Source organism: Gopherus flavomarginatus, chromosome 10 (genome assembly GCF_025201925.1).
Source record: "Gopherus flavomarginatus isolate rGopFla2 chromosome 10, rGopFla2.mat.asm, whole genome shotgun sequence".
In the NCBI taxonomy this organism is placed as follows: Eukaryota; Metazoa; Chordata; order Testudines; family Testudinidae; genus Gopherus; species Gopherus flavomarginatus.
In genome coordinates this window covers 23,188,694-23,200,715 of record NC_066626.1, presented here as the reverse complement: position 1 = coordinate 23,200,715, position 12,022 = coordinate 23,188,694, and the positions used below count along the sequence as shown (strand labels likewise).

General features: G+C 37.1%; 1 protein-coding gene across 13 annotated transcripts in view; it reads right to left on the bottom strand.

Annotated features, from left to right (window-relative positions):
• Positions 1-12,022, bottom strand: part of HYCC2 (hyccin PI4KA lipid kinase complex subunit 2) — a 94,911-nt gene that overhangs the window by 61,337 nt on the left and 21,552 nt on the right. For 10 of the 13 annotated variants that reach the window (XR_007768367.1, XM_050916616.1, XM_050916615.1 and 7 more), the window contains one exon: positions 561-669. The exons of 2 other annotated variants lie outside the window; for them this stretch is intronic. The gene's annotated coding sequence lies outside the window, so the exon portion shown is untranslated. Of the gene's footprint in view, positions 1-560; positions 670-5,534; positions 5,735-12,022 lie in introns of all 13 variants that reach the window. One more of the 13 variants, XM_050916618.1, reaches the window with a different exon arrangement.

Sequence of the window (12,022 nt, the reverse complement as noted above, 5' to 3'; positions counted from 1 at the left end):
CTGTGGGAAAAGGGGTAAGATATTGAAGTAGAAATAAATATCCCAAAATTGATTTTCTGAGAACATCAAGGCATTTTTCTTTGGCACATTGCTTGTCTGAATTGGACTGCTCATGACAGTAAGCACTGCACTGGCCACTAAGTAGTCATATGATCACGCTCTGTGAATATACGCTCTTCACGACAAGGATCTGTCTTAAGTGTTTTTTAAGCATGCAGTACTTTTTGGGTACTTAAACTGTGGTAGTATTAGTAACAACAGTAGATTTACTTGAATTTAAGAAGTACCTGTTCTAGTAGAACTGCTTTCTGCATTAGATACTATCAATAATAGAAGATAACTAAAAAAAGCATGCTTTGGAAACAAAAATAGCAAACAATGTCATTCGCAAGTAGATTTCAGAAGCCAGTGATTAGCAGTCATAGTTTGCATGACACCTGAATACGGTTATTTAAAGAAACCACAGGAAACACCAGAGAAGAAGTTACTAAAAAGTCATGATTCAGTTTGTCATGATTGGTATAAAAATTTGCTATTGCATGTGCCATGTCCAACTTTACCTCTGTTTTAAGAAGTCAGTTCTCTAATGAAGGAGGAGGAGGAGGAGGAATAATGCAGCAGTTTTCCAGTCTGGAATGCATTTGTCAAGCTTTAAAATATTCCTCAGTTCTGTGAAAGATGAAAATAAAAAATCTGAGATAATCAAAATAAAGACACAAGATGGGCTTTCGAAAACTACACACTATACGTATTTTACTTAATACATTTTTCTGCATCATAGACAACCTATAGAAATTACCAGCTAAAAAGCATTACTCAATCCACTAAAACACATTCATTCCCTCGCACCCTCCCAAAAAAAATCTATAACAAACACAACACCCCAAACAGTGTTTTACCCTAAAAAGGAAGAGAACCAGAGATTATGTGAAATTTACTAGGAATTTTTTAACAGAATTTATAGGGAAGGTGTTCAGATGCTGCAGTGACTGGCACCAGTATAAAACACAAAGATCGAACGAACACTAAAAATGAAATTTGATAATGAACAGTACATATAAAAGATACCCATAAGACACACTTATTAAAATTAGTATTTTTGCAAGATTAAGCACAATCAATAGTCTGAATCTTCAGAACATAAAAATCAAAAGATCCAAACCATAACAGCAGCATGTCTTAAAAAGTGTTCCTTCTTCCCATCGCAAGCATTTTGTTCTGATATATATTTACTACAAGGTGAAAAGTTTCAAAATCACTTCAGGGAAATTGTCACTGCCGAGAAAAGTCAGTATACTTGCCAATATAATGTAGGAGCCATTAGCTAGGGACTTCTATTGCAAATAAAGATTTTGTACACCTCAGCTCACTTCAGGATCACTGAACTCCGAAGACTCCACCTTCTTATTGTTAGTATATTTTAATGACTTCAGTATAGTTGAAGAGTACCTTGGATTATCCTACTGTATCACTGAGCACTTTCAGTTGTACATTCAATACTACAGGGCTCTTTCACTCACGCTAAAGTGTGCACACTCACAAGCCAAGCCTAGGTCGATTAGTGAGAATAAGATGCTGAAATCCTACGATGTGTTTCCAAAGTGTATGGAACTGTTCCATTCTATACTGTTTAAGTTACTATTGTACCTTCTCCAATACAAACAGTTAGTAAAAAGTCCCTTTCTCTCAATATTAGTAAAACATATATTAAGCAGAACAGCAGCTCACATTAGGCTAAAGTTCAACTGGTAGCTTTTACAACAAATAAAAACAGAGTGAACTTAAAGGGACAGTATGAATTTTCTGTAATCAAACATTTTTATGCAATTTCTTACAGGAATCGCTATGTAATATCTGATTATTTTTTTAAATCCTTTAAAAAAGGAGATGGTTCTTCTTCCATGTTGATATTCATACGAATCTCTTCAAGCACGTAAAAAATGACTATCCAAGCAGAACAGAGAAACCAGCTATGCGCAGACTGCTGTCAAACGCACAAAATAGACAGAAAAACAGAAAAATATTTTTTCATTCTTTCAGCTATAGTAATCTCACTTGTTACTTGAACTCTAAAACAAACTTTTCAGACAGAAATGTTAGTATTTCAAGTGCATGTTCTCCCTTTCATTCATTGTAGCCAAGAACCCTATAAACTTCCATGTTTTAGAACAATAGTTGTGATTAATCTCTGAGCAAAAGTATTGCCAAGCTTAAAATGAACAAAGGTATTGTCAGTGTAAGGCCTCAAACTTCCGCTTTGCAGAGGTGAAGAGGGCATGCTTTGCTGAAGTAAGCTTTGACTTGTGGTCAAAACGCGCTGCAACCAGATAACACATTCTAACTCCTATAAAAGGAGATGAGTGGTGTCCCCGGGCACAGTTTGTCTAACCCACAATTAAAACAACTGGCTACAAGAAAATAAGTAAGTATAAATTATACAGTCAAAGTGACACAAAGAGATAAGGAAGCATAAATTATACAGCCAAGGCGACAACGCTAACCACAATAAAGATTTGGCTGACCCTAACTGGTCAGTCTGTTTTAAGACGTGGTGGACTGATCAGATAAAAAGTACGAAGGCATGGGACTGTATGTGTGTGTGTTTTGGTCATAAGAAAAACCTGACCCACCCTCCCTAAACCAAAGGGACGTGCACTTCACAACTGTCTGTACCTGGCCAGTGCGGAAAATGGACGACTGAAGGGTAACGTATTCTCAGGTGAATGCAGGGTAAGGTTATGGAGTAAAGAAGTCTGGTTGCTTGGGCAGAATTGATCTCAAGTTGTATCGATACTATAGTGTTAAGATAGTAGTAAATAGCTAATGAACAATAACTTTACATGTACCTGTGCTTGTCTTCAGTATACTTGCCATTTATATTAATCTTTATTCAGTGCTGGTCTTTAATCTTGCTTTTTTTTATTTTGTCTGTGTTGCCTTTATAGTTTAAAGTCATTAAAAACCTTCTTTGAGGAATATTCAGTAGTTTTAGTTTTTCTTATACAGGCACTACTCAACCTCATTATATCTGTGTTGGGAGGTGGGAAGTAGCGATCACCCAGGGACCTGACACGTTCCTCCCTCTTCCTTGACCTCTGCAGTAGTCAACAGGCGGACCACAGGCCAAATACGGCCCACTAGAGGCTTTTGAACGGACCCAAAAGTATTTTCATTTAATTATTTATTTTATTATTTTCTCTGGAATCTGCTCCTTGACTATACCTTAACCACAAAATTTGGACACTGACAAAAAATAATTGACTAACCCTGTTTTAGAATGTGTTAAAACATTCTTTGGTCCTGAACTTGAAATATGACCTACATGAGGGGATTTATGTCCGTGCAGAGCCCCACTAAAAATCAGGGGGATTTTGCATAGGCATATGGGTCTTCCTGCATGGTGCTAATTGCAGGATCACAACCAAATAAGTTAAGACTGGGGGGAGGGATAGTTCAGTGGTTTGAGCATTGGCCTGCTAAACCTAGTGTTGTGAGTTCAATCCTTGAGGGGGCCATTTAGGGATCTGGGGCAAAAATCTGTCAGGGACCATACTTGGTACTGCTGTGAAGGCAGGGGACTTGATTCCACCTTTCAAGGTCCCTTACAGTTCTACGAGATAAGTATAGCTCCATATAATAATAAACATTTCTCATCATTTATCTGTACTACACAGCAACCAGTCACATTCCAGAAAACCTGCAGATATTTTATTTAAATTATTAATCTTAGTATGAGTACTTTTAAAGTAATATAATCAATATAATTTCATTATATAACCTCACAAAAAGACCCACCAAAAACAAAACAAAAACCAGCACAAGGATTCCTCCACATACAGAAAAGCAACAAATCACTGTATTTGAAACAAGACTGATACAGTATTTGCTTCTATCAGCTCTTAGACAATGACTCCTCTTTCCATTCTGTCTTCAAACGATTACTGTAGATTGGAAGATTTTGCTAAGATTCTGAACAAGTGGTCACAGTATACAAACACCATACACCAAGTGAGCCCAAAAAGGTAAGGCCAGTTCCGCAGTAAGTGCAAATGTGGCTATTTCTTTGGAGAAACCTAGCATAAAGGATGTAGAAATATGCTTTATAAAACAGTCTCCAACAACCATTGGTCTATATGAAGCAATGTCAGGGTTCCAGTAGGAAGACAAAATATACATTTTATAATGCTGGGCTAAGCACTGAATGTTGCTCTGTATTTTAAACAACAAAGGCTTTTTGCCCTCTAGCTCCGAAATTCAGAACAAATCTGCAGTAAAAACACAAAGAAAGCTGACTTCTGTTGAAACACAGAGACTTAGAAGGCTATCAGCAGAAACATATATCAGACCCATTGTCAGTTCTGTTAGATGTATAGTGGAGGTGCAGTGAATGGGAATGGCAGTGCAGTACTATAGATTTAGTGACACAAATTAATGAGTGTGAAGAACCAGTGACTCTCTCCGAGTCAGAATTTCCCCTTACATATGAACAAACCTGCTGTACTAAGAAAATATCCCAATAGTTGAAAAATAGCAAATTCAAAAGCTTCAGTCACATTTCAGAAAAGTCCTAATGTTCCTAATGTAAAAGGACAGAAATGGAGGGCGTTCCAATAGCACAATCATTAACTTATTTCAGAAATTTTCTGCCCAACTAGCAGTCAGGAGTTAAGTTACACAGCAAAAGAATAGTCAATAGAACACTGTAGCTATAACTTTGTAACAAAGAGCATACTGCAACTGCCCAAAGTGTGTACACATAATCTTTGGCCCTCACACACCCAGCAGAAACAACATCACCCACAGCATAAAGACTGCATCCATTGTTTATTAAGTACCTCCTCTTGGCAGAAACTTTAAAAAACTTAAGCCGGATTAAAATGTTACATTAGTTGCTCCCTGCAAAATGGCTATATTACAAGGAGCAACAAATACAATCTTGCTCTGCATGTTTTTAAAAACATCAATCAGAAAAAGTACCCAATGTACAGTACATAAACTTTTGGCATGTAACAGATTGTTTTCCAGTTTTAGGTTAAAACTGATGAAATCTAAAAGCAAAAACTAAAACACAGTGGGATTGTTTGTTTTTGTAAAACATAAAACTTTTAAATAGAAGTCTAAAGGTTCCTCATGCTCATTCACTTCTGGAGGCAGGAGTTTGCAGTGGGTCCTGGTTTTATTTTTCTCCAGAAGGGGAGTGGTGTGGGAACCAACAAGTTTTACTACTAAAAATGAGCAATAAGTTCTCTAAAATTAAAACATCGAAAGTCAGAAAATAAACTAAATTATGAAAAACAATCAAAAGAAAAATGATTTCTATGTTCTCATTTAAACTACTGGCTCAGATCTTCACTTAATCTTACCCCAAAGATATTAGCTTTTGGATAAAAATCCACATTTATGCTTCATACATTGAATCTAAAGGTAGGTTAAAGAAAGAAAAAGAAAAAAGAAAGAGAAAAAAAGATTTATAGAACATTTTTATAGAAGAGCTGTTTTTTATTTTAGTCTTTTCTAATATCGGATCTACCTACCCGTCTACTCAACAAAACGTCCACATGCTGACATAGTTGTTTGATTACATCAGTACAGCTGCTTGTTTTGACACTTCCAGGACATACTTAAGAGGGTGTATGTTATCAGGCCAACAAGGGGTACATGTGTCCAAATACAAGCACTATCTAGGTTGAAGACTGACAAAATAGTCTGTTTGTATGCTCACCTGGCATCCCACCTATAGAATAAAACTTAAACACAAACTATTTTCCCAACTCAATTATGTCTTGCATTTTATGAACATTTTTTAAAAAGTCAGGACTATCAGTTATCATCATTAAAAGGTTCAAAGATTACTTTCTACAGATTACAAAGTGGTATTAATTAGGCAGGGTCACAATTTATATTACTTCATACACACAATCTCTCTCTGGTTCTCATTTAATCGTTTTTATGTAACAATGTTGCGGACTATCAGATAGCTGATGTATCCCACCCCACAGATGACTACATTCAGCGGAGGGGGAAGTGTTCCAGGTTTTTATTTTATTAACTATCATACACATATATACAGAATTTGCAAAGTGCTTTGGATCTGCCAGAATTAAAACAGATACCTAAATGTAAAAGGATAGAATACCATTTCTCAAGTTCATACCCTAGACCAGAACATAAGATAACTGGAGTAAAAAATTAACTAAGATTCCCAGGTAAAAACAATCTTTATAGCTGCATCCAAACTTGAACTTTGCTAAAAGAAAATATATAGGTTTTATTACATCATAAGGAAGAATAAAATACATGCACTATACATTATAAAATACATACTATTTCATCTAATACTGGATATCTATAAATTACAGAATAACGGTAGAGAAAATTTTATTCTTAATTCCAGAAAACGTTTGCTATTCTTAATTCCAACAGCATGCCATTTGCATTTTGAGATACCAAAAAGTGGTAAACAACTATTTTTAAAAGGATTTACATAGTGAGGAGAAGTAGTTACTACTTGCCAGCCTCAGCTCTCTGGGCAAGAGGGGGATTGATACATTTTCCAGTTTAGCATAAACTGAATATATATAGTACATGGTCAAAGCTTTTAAAACAAAATCCTCTTCACCAAACATACCTGTACAAAAAAGCCCCATTATGATGGCAGTCTAATGTAACTTCTGCTACAGCTCTGGTTAGCAATAATTGAGCACACCTTTTTTAATTTATTTGATTTTTTTACATCCTAACCATACACAGTTTTCAAAGAACAATGGATAACAAAAAAACAACTTCGGTCTTTTATTTAAAATATCCCCACATATTTGAATCTACCTCTGTAAATCTCTCTTCTATGTTACCCACTGCTTCCTAGATACAATGTGGGACCTTTGATGCCCTACTAACATAGGCAAGGAATATAGTATAGACAGAAAGCCAAACAGTCTACAAAACGATCCAAGCTAGAACACCTGAAGTGCAGGGCAGGGGATCCTACTACTCTGTCCCCACTCCAGGAGTACAACTGAAGCACCTAAAGAAGAGGTTAAAGGCTGGAGGTGAGAAGCTGGCAGGCTGAACATAAGATCTCCTAAATATCCTAAGGGAGAGGTCTCACAATCTAGCCCTCTTCTCCACAATTATATAAAGAAGTCCCTGACGACTCCATTCCATCACCTTACACCCAAGAAGTATGCCCTTTCAAACCATATTAATACCAGCTCAGAAGCTAATTCTCTGATCCAATCAAAGAAAGGCAGCCCCAGCTCTTCCCTTCCCATAGGGCTTAGGAACACACATGCACACCTCCAATCAACAAAAGAGAGAGAGGCCTCTTTTTGCCTACTATACCTTCCCCCCAAACCATTTACCGAGCCCCACTGCATCAATTTTGAAAAAGTATACACTCACCCTGGCCAAGAATTACCCCACTGAAGCATGATATCGGCAAGAAGTTCTCTACCTTGCAATTCAAATGCTGGATGCTGCAAAACATCTTCCAGCTTTCTTAATCCACTTCCTGCTCGTAACGGGTTCCTCCTAAATCCAGGAGAGGTCTCTCTTTGCAAACAAGCAGTGGAGATTTACAACAAACATTAAAAAACACTGCAAGACCAAGACTGGTATTTTTGTTTCCATTGAAGTTCACACATTTTTAAAGCAAGTAATAAAGGTTAAAAACAACTCTAAATACACTTTGAGAAATTTTTGCTATGTGGACTTTTATTAATAAAATTACCAAAATACTCATCATCCCAAAATAATCTACACCCAGTTTTTAAAAATACTTTACATAAAATACTTTACAGCTAAAAACAGAAAGGCTTGAGTCAGGAATGCAGTAGCTGCTCACAGCTCGAAAGACTGTTGCCTCACATAAATCAGGTTTCAGAGCAGTAGCCATGTTAGTCTGTATCCATAAAAAGAACAAGAATACTTGTGGCACCTTAGAGACTAACAAATTTATTTGAGCATAAGCTTTTGTGCCCACAGACAGGGTATTGTAGATCCATCATAAAGTACTTTAAAAATAATTACCATGCCTGGTGCATTTACTCTAACTCTACCGCTTTACCGTATTCTGCTCTCTAGCTCTACATAGTACCACTGCCACTAGTAATTTAGTAAAACAGAATGCTCTCCTCTGCCACCTAAACAAACAGCAACCTAATCAGGATTTCAGGGAATACTGTAAAACACTCTACAAAGATGACCATGAAAATAGAGATTTTTGTGAAAATGGTTAATAGTTTATTCAGTTCGGCCTTCAGAAGATGGCAGCTGCTACCACAGCAACTTCATTTCTATTGGGAGGCCAGTTAATAACACTTTCTTAGACTTTCGCTTTCCATAGTAAATTCAATGTGATAATTAATGAAAAAATGTAAGTGAATAATTTTTCATGAAAGATGTCAGTCTATGTGACCTCCATATTAAAGGGACAACCCACAGGGAACAAGTGCCCAGCCCCTCTGAAGAGGGAAGGAGCCAAAAAGAACTACAAGAAGTGTCATAACTGAGCCTTGGAGACAAAATTCCTTGATTTACCTTTACAGCAGGTACAGCACAGGCAGTGGCTGTTAAAGTTTCTCCGCACTGTCACAACTTTCACCTACAATCTGCTATAAAGATTGCAGGGCAATAGTTCCATTTTTATATGTCCATTTACTTTTTGGCCTCTCTGCAGAGAGGGGCAACATGGCATCAGCCAGCCACAACTGTGACAGTGATTGTGCAAAGTGGACAGTTACCCACAAAACCCAAATTAATTTCCTATGTCTACAAAAATGACCACTAGATTGCAGTACTTAATTATTCCTAATCTAGCCACTTCTAAACTCAGAGATGAAATGTTGTTTATTTAATTATTAACTCCTGAGACTTCCAGTCATCCTAATTATTTAAGTGTAATAGTCTGAAATCAACAAGATATAATTTAATAAAGTGTAAAGTACTTTATTTAGGAAAGAAAAATCTTATGCACAACTACAAAATGGGGAATAAATGACTATGCAGTTGTACTGCTGAAAAGGATTAGGGAGTTATAGTGGATCATACATTGAACGCCAGTCAACAATGTGATAAAGCTGTGAAAAAGGCTAATGTCATTCTGGGGTGTATTAACAGGAGTGTCATAAGACATGAGAGGCAACAGTCTTGCTCTACTCAGCACTGGAGAGGCCTCAGCTGGCTTAGTGTGTCCAAGTCTGGATGCCACACTTTAGGAAAGACATGGACAGACTGGAAACCATCCAGAGGAGAGCAACAACAATGAAAAGGGTTTAGAAAACTTGACCTACGAAGAAACATAAAAACAACTGAGCACTTTTAGTCTTGAGAAAAGACAAATGAGGGGGAACTTGATAACAGTCTTCAAATATATTAAGGGCTGTTATAAAGAGGACAGTGATCAGTTGTTCTACATGTCCACTGAAGGTAGGACAAGTAGTAATGGGCTTCATCTGCAGCAAGGTAGATTTAGGTTAGATGTTGGGAAAAGTTTTCCCACTATAAGGATAGTTAAGCTCTAGAACAGGCTTCCATGGGAAGCTACGGAATCCCCATCACTGGAGGTTTTTAAGAACAGGGTGGACAAAAGCTGTCCAGAATGGTGTAGCTTTAGTTGGCCCTGCCTCAGCACAGGGGCCTTGACTATCTGACCTCTTGAGCCCTTCCAGCCATACATTTCTATGATTCTATAAACAGCTACTGCATCTACCACATCAATAAGTTTTGGAACGAACTGGTGAAATGTAGTCATCAGTAACGACTACCCCTAGAAAATGTGTATATAAAATCAGTGACAATGAAGATAACAACAGAAAGAGTGCAGAAAATTGTTTCCATTCCACACATGCAATTTCCTTGTTTAAAAAAACCACAAAATCCTCTTCTATATAAAATCCTCCTCTATTTGCTTGCTAGAAATAAGTTCCCACTTTAAAGAAGTCACTCCTAACATCAGACAATGTTCACTATATTCTTCCAAAACCTCAGATACAGCTTATTAAAATCACTCTCACAATTGGTATAGATCAAACACTGCATTAATAAACCCTCTAAGAACCTATCAACTTCTGTAATGAAACAGCAATACAGACAAGAAGGGTCCAATCAACTCCTCTAGCTACAGAACATGACTATTATTTAAACTTTCATCAGAATGAAAATACATTGCACAAAAAATCTGAGAATACAGAGCTATGCAACATATGGCTTCATGTCCTGCTCATTCTTAGGGGGAAGTCAATTGACCGTCAGAGAGCAACAACACTTGCTGACAATTAAGGAGAGATGACCATTTCAGTCTTTTTAGATATAAGACTGTTATGCTGGTGTGAAACAGAGGGGAGAAGTTACACAAAGGGACATGACCTTTAAGATAATGAGTCCAACTTAGACTGTTACTAGAGTTCATGATTCATGCAGTGCAGTTTAGATTCCCAGTTGTGTGCTAGGGAACCTTCATCAGATGTGATTGTACAGCAACCTAAAATCCAGGAATTTCAAATTCAAGTGTAACTGACAAAAACTAAGCCAGGAGTCTGGCAAGGAGCTGCTCGTCAAAGGTCATAAATAGTTGTATATCAGCATGTCTTAATGATAACCAAGGAGAATGCACTTTTCTTTACAAAGTAACTGAAGTACAAATAGAGAAGTTGATTACAATTGATTATTTAAATCATGACTTTCCATTTGGTGATTTAAAATCAACCAGCTCTGCTTTCTCCTTTTAACAGAAGATGAACTCTCCTCTATTTCGGACTTTTAGTCAGATTTAAAAACATGTTGAGTCTACAATAAAATAAATATGTTAAAAATACATTTGTGACACATGATTGTAGAGCAAACATGCTATGATTGTTCCTTGTCCATCAGGACAGAGGGGGCAAAGTGTATAACCATGTTACAGAATCTTGTTTTAACCCCAAGGGCAGCTGCAGCTGGTTACTGTCAAGAATTGCTGGAATGGAAAAACTATGGGTAAAAGCCTGGCTCAACAGAAGTCAATGACAACACTCTCATTGACTTCAGTGGGGCTTGACCTTCAACCAAAGTGTTCAGTCCCCGTCCAAAAGAGTCAAATCACTTACACCCCTGCCCAAAAAGGAGAGGGAAAGAAAAGATGCAACCCATTTCCCATTCCAAAAGGGTTCTACCTCATCCTGAGTGTTTAACACCCAAACTGCCTCCGGTGCCTTCTTGGGTGCCACAAGGCTCCGCTGCCAAACTCTTCATCTTTCTTCAACTAATACAGTGAAGTTACGCTTTGTAGATGCAAAATTCTAGCAGCATGCTGAAAACAGAAAATTTAAGGCCATCTACAAAACAGAAAAACATTCCAAAATTGAAATGTGTATTGAATTCAATGCAAAAATGCATTACACTGATAATATGCATTTTCCTATCTAAATCAATAAAACCTTCATTTTAAGATTACTCGAAGCTTCTGCAAAATTTCCAGTTTGCCACACTTCAGCAATGGAGAGCTGCAGAAACCAGGAAGCCTCATCAGAGAAGCTGGGTCCAGCTTGTCCCCGGGGCCAAAGGACTTGGATAAAATGGAGAAATATCTTGCTCACTTGCAGCAAAACTCCTATTTTTAAACAGCTTATACGAAGAACAAAAGACAGTAGTTTTAAACACTCTGGGGGAAAAAAATCAAAATATTCTCCTTGAAGCAGCTCTGTATTTGAAAAAATACATTTCTACGCTCTGTTAAATAGGTTCTGGAAACAGTACTATAACAAGAGAGAACTATTATATAACCTTTAATACAGCAACACACAAGACATCATTATTCCATTAAAATAATAAAACTATGTTTGCACTGTTTAAAAAGTGTATCTTAAGAGCAAATATTCGCTCACCTCATACATGCTTCCAGTACCAGTTTCCTTAGAAACAACATCATGCAGTCATCCTACTTTAAATCAGAAACATTCTCTCTCATCAGCTCCTGTGCGATAACCCATCCTACCTTAAACACAATTCAGTCTCTCTTTCCCTCTCCCACGAGCTCCTATGTAAT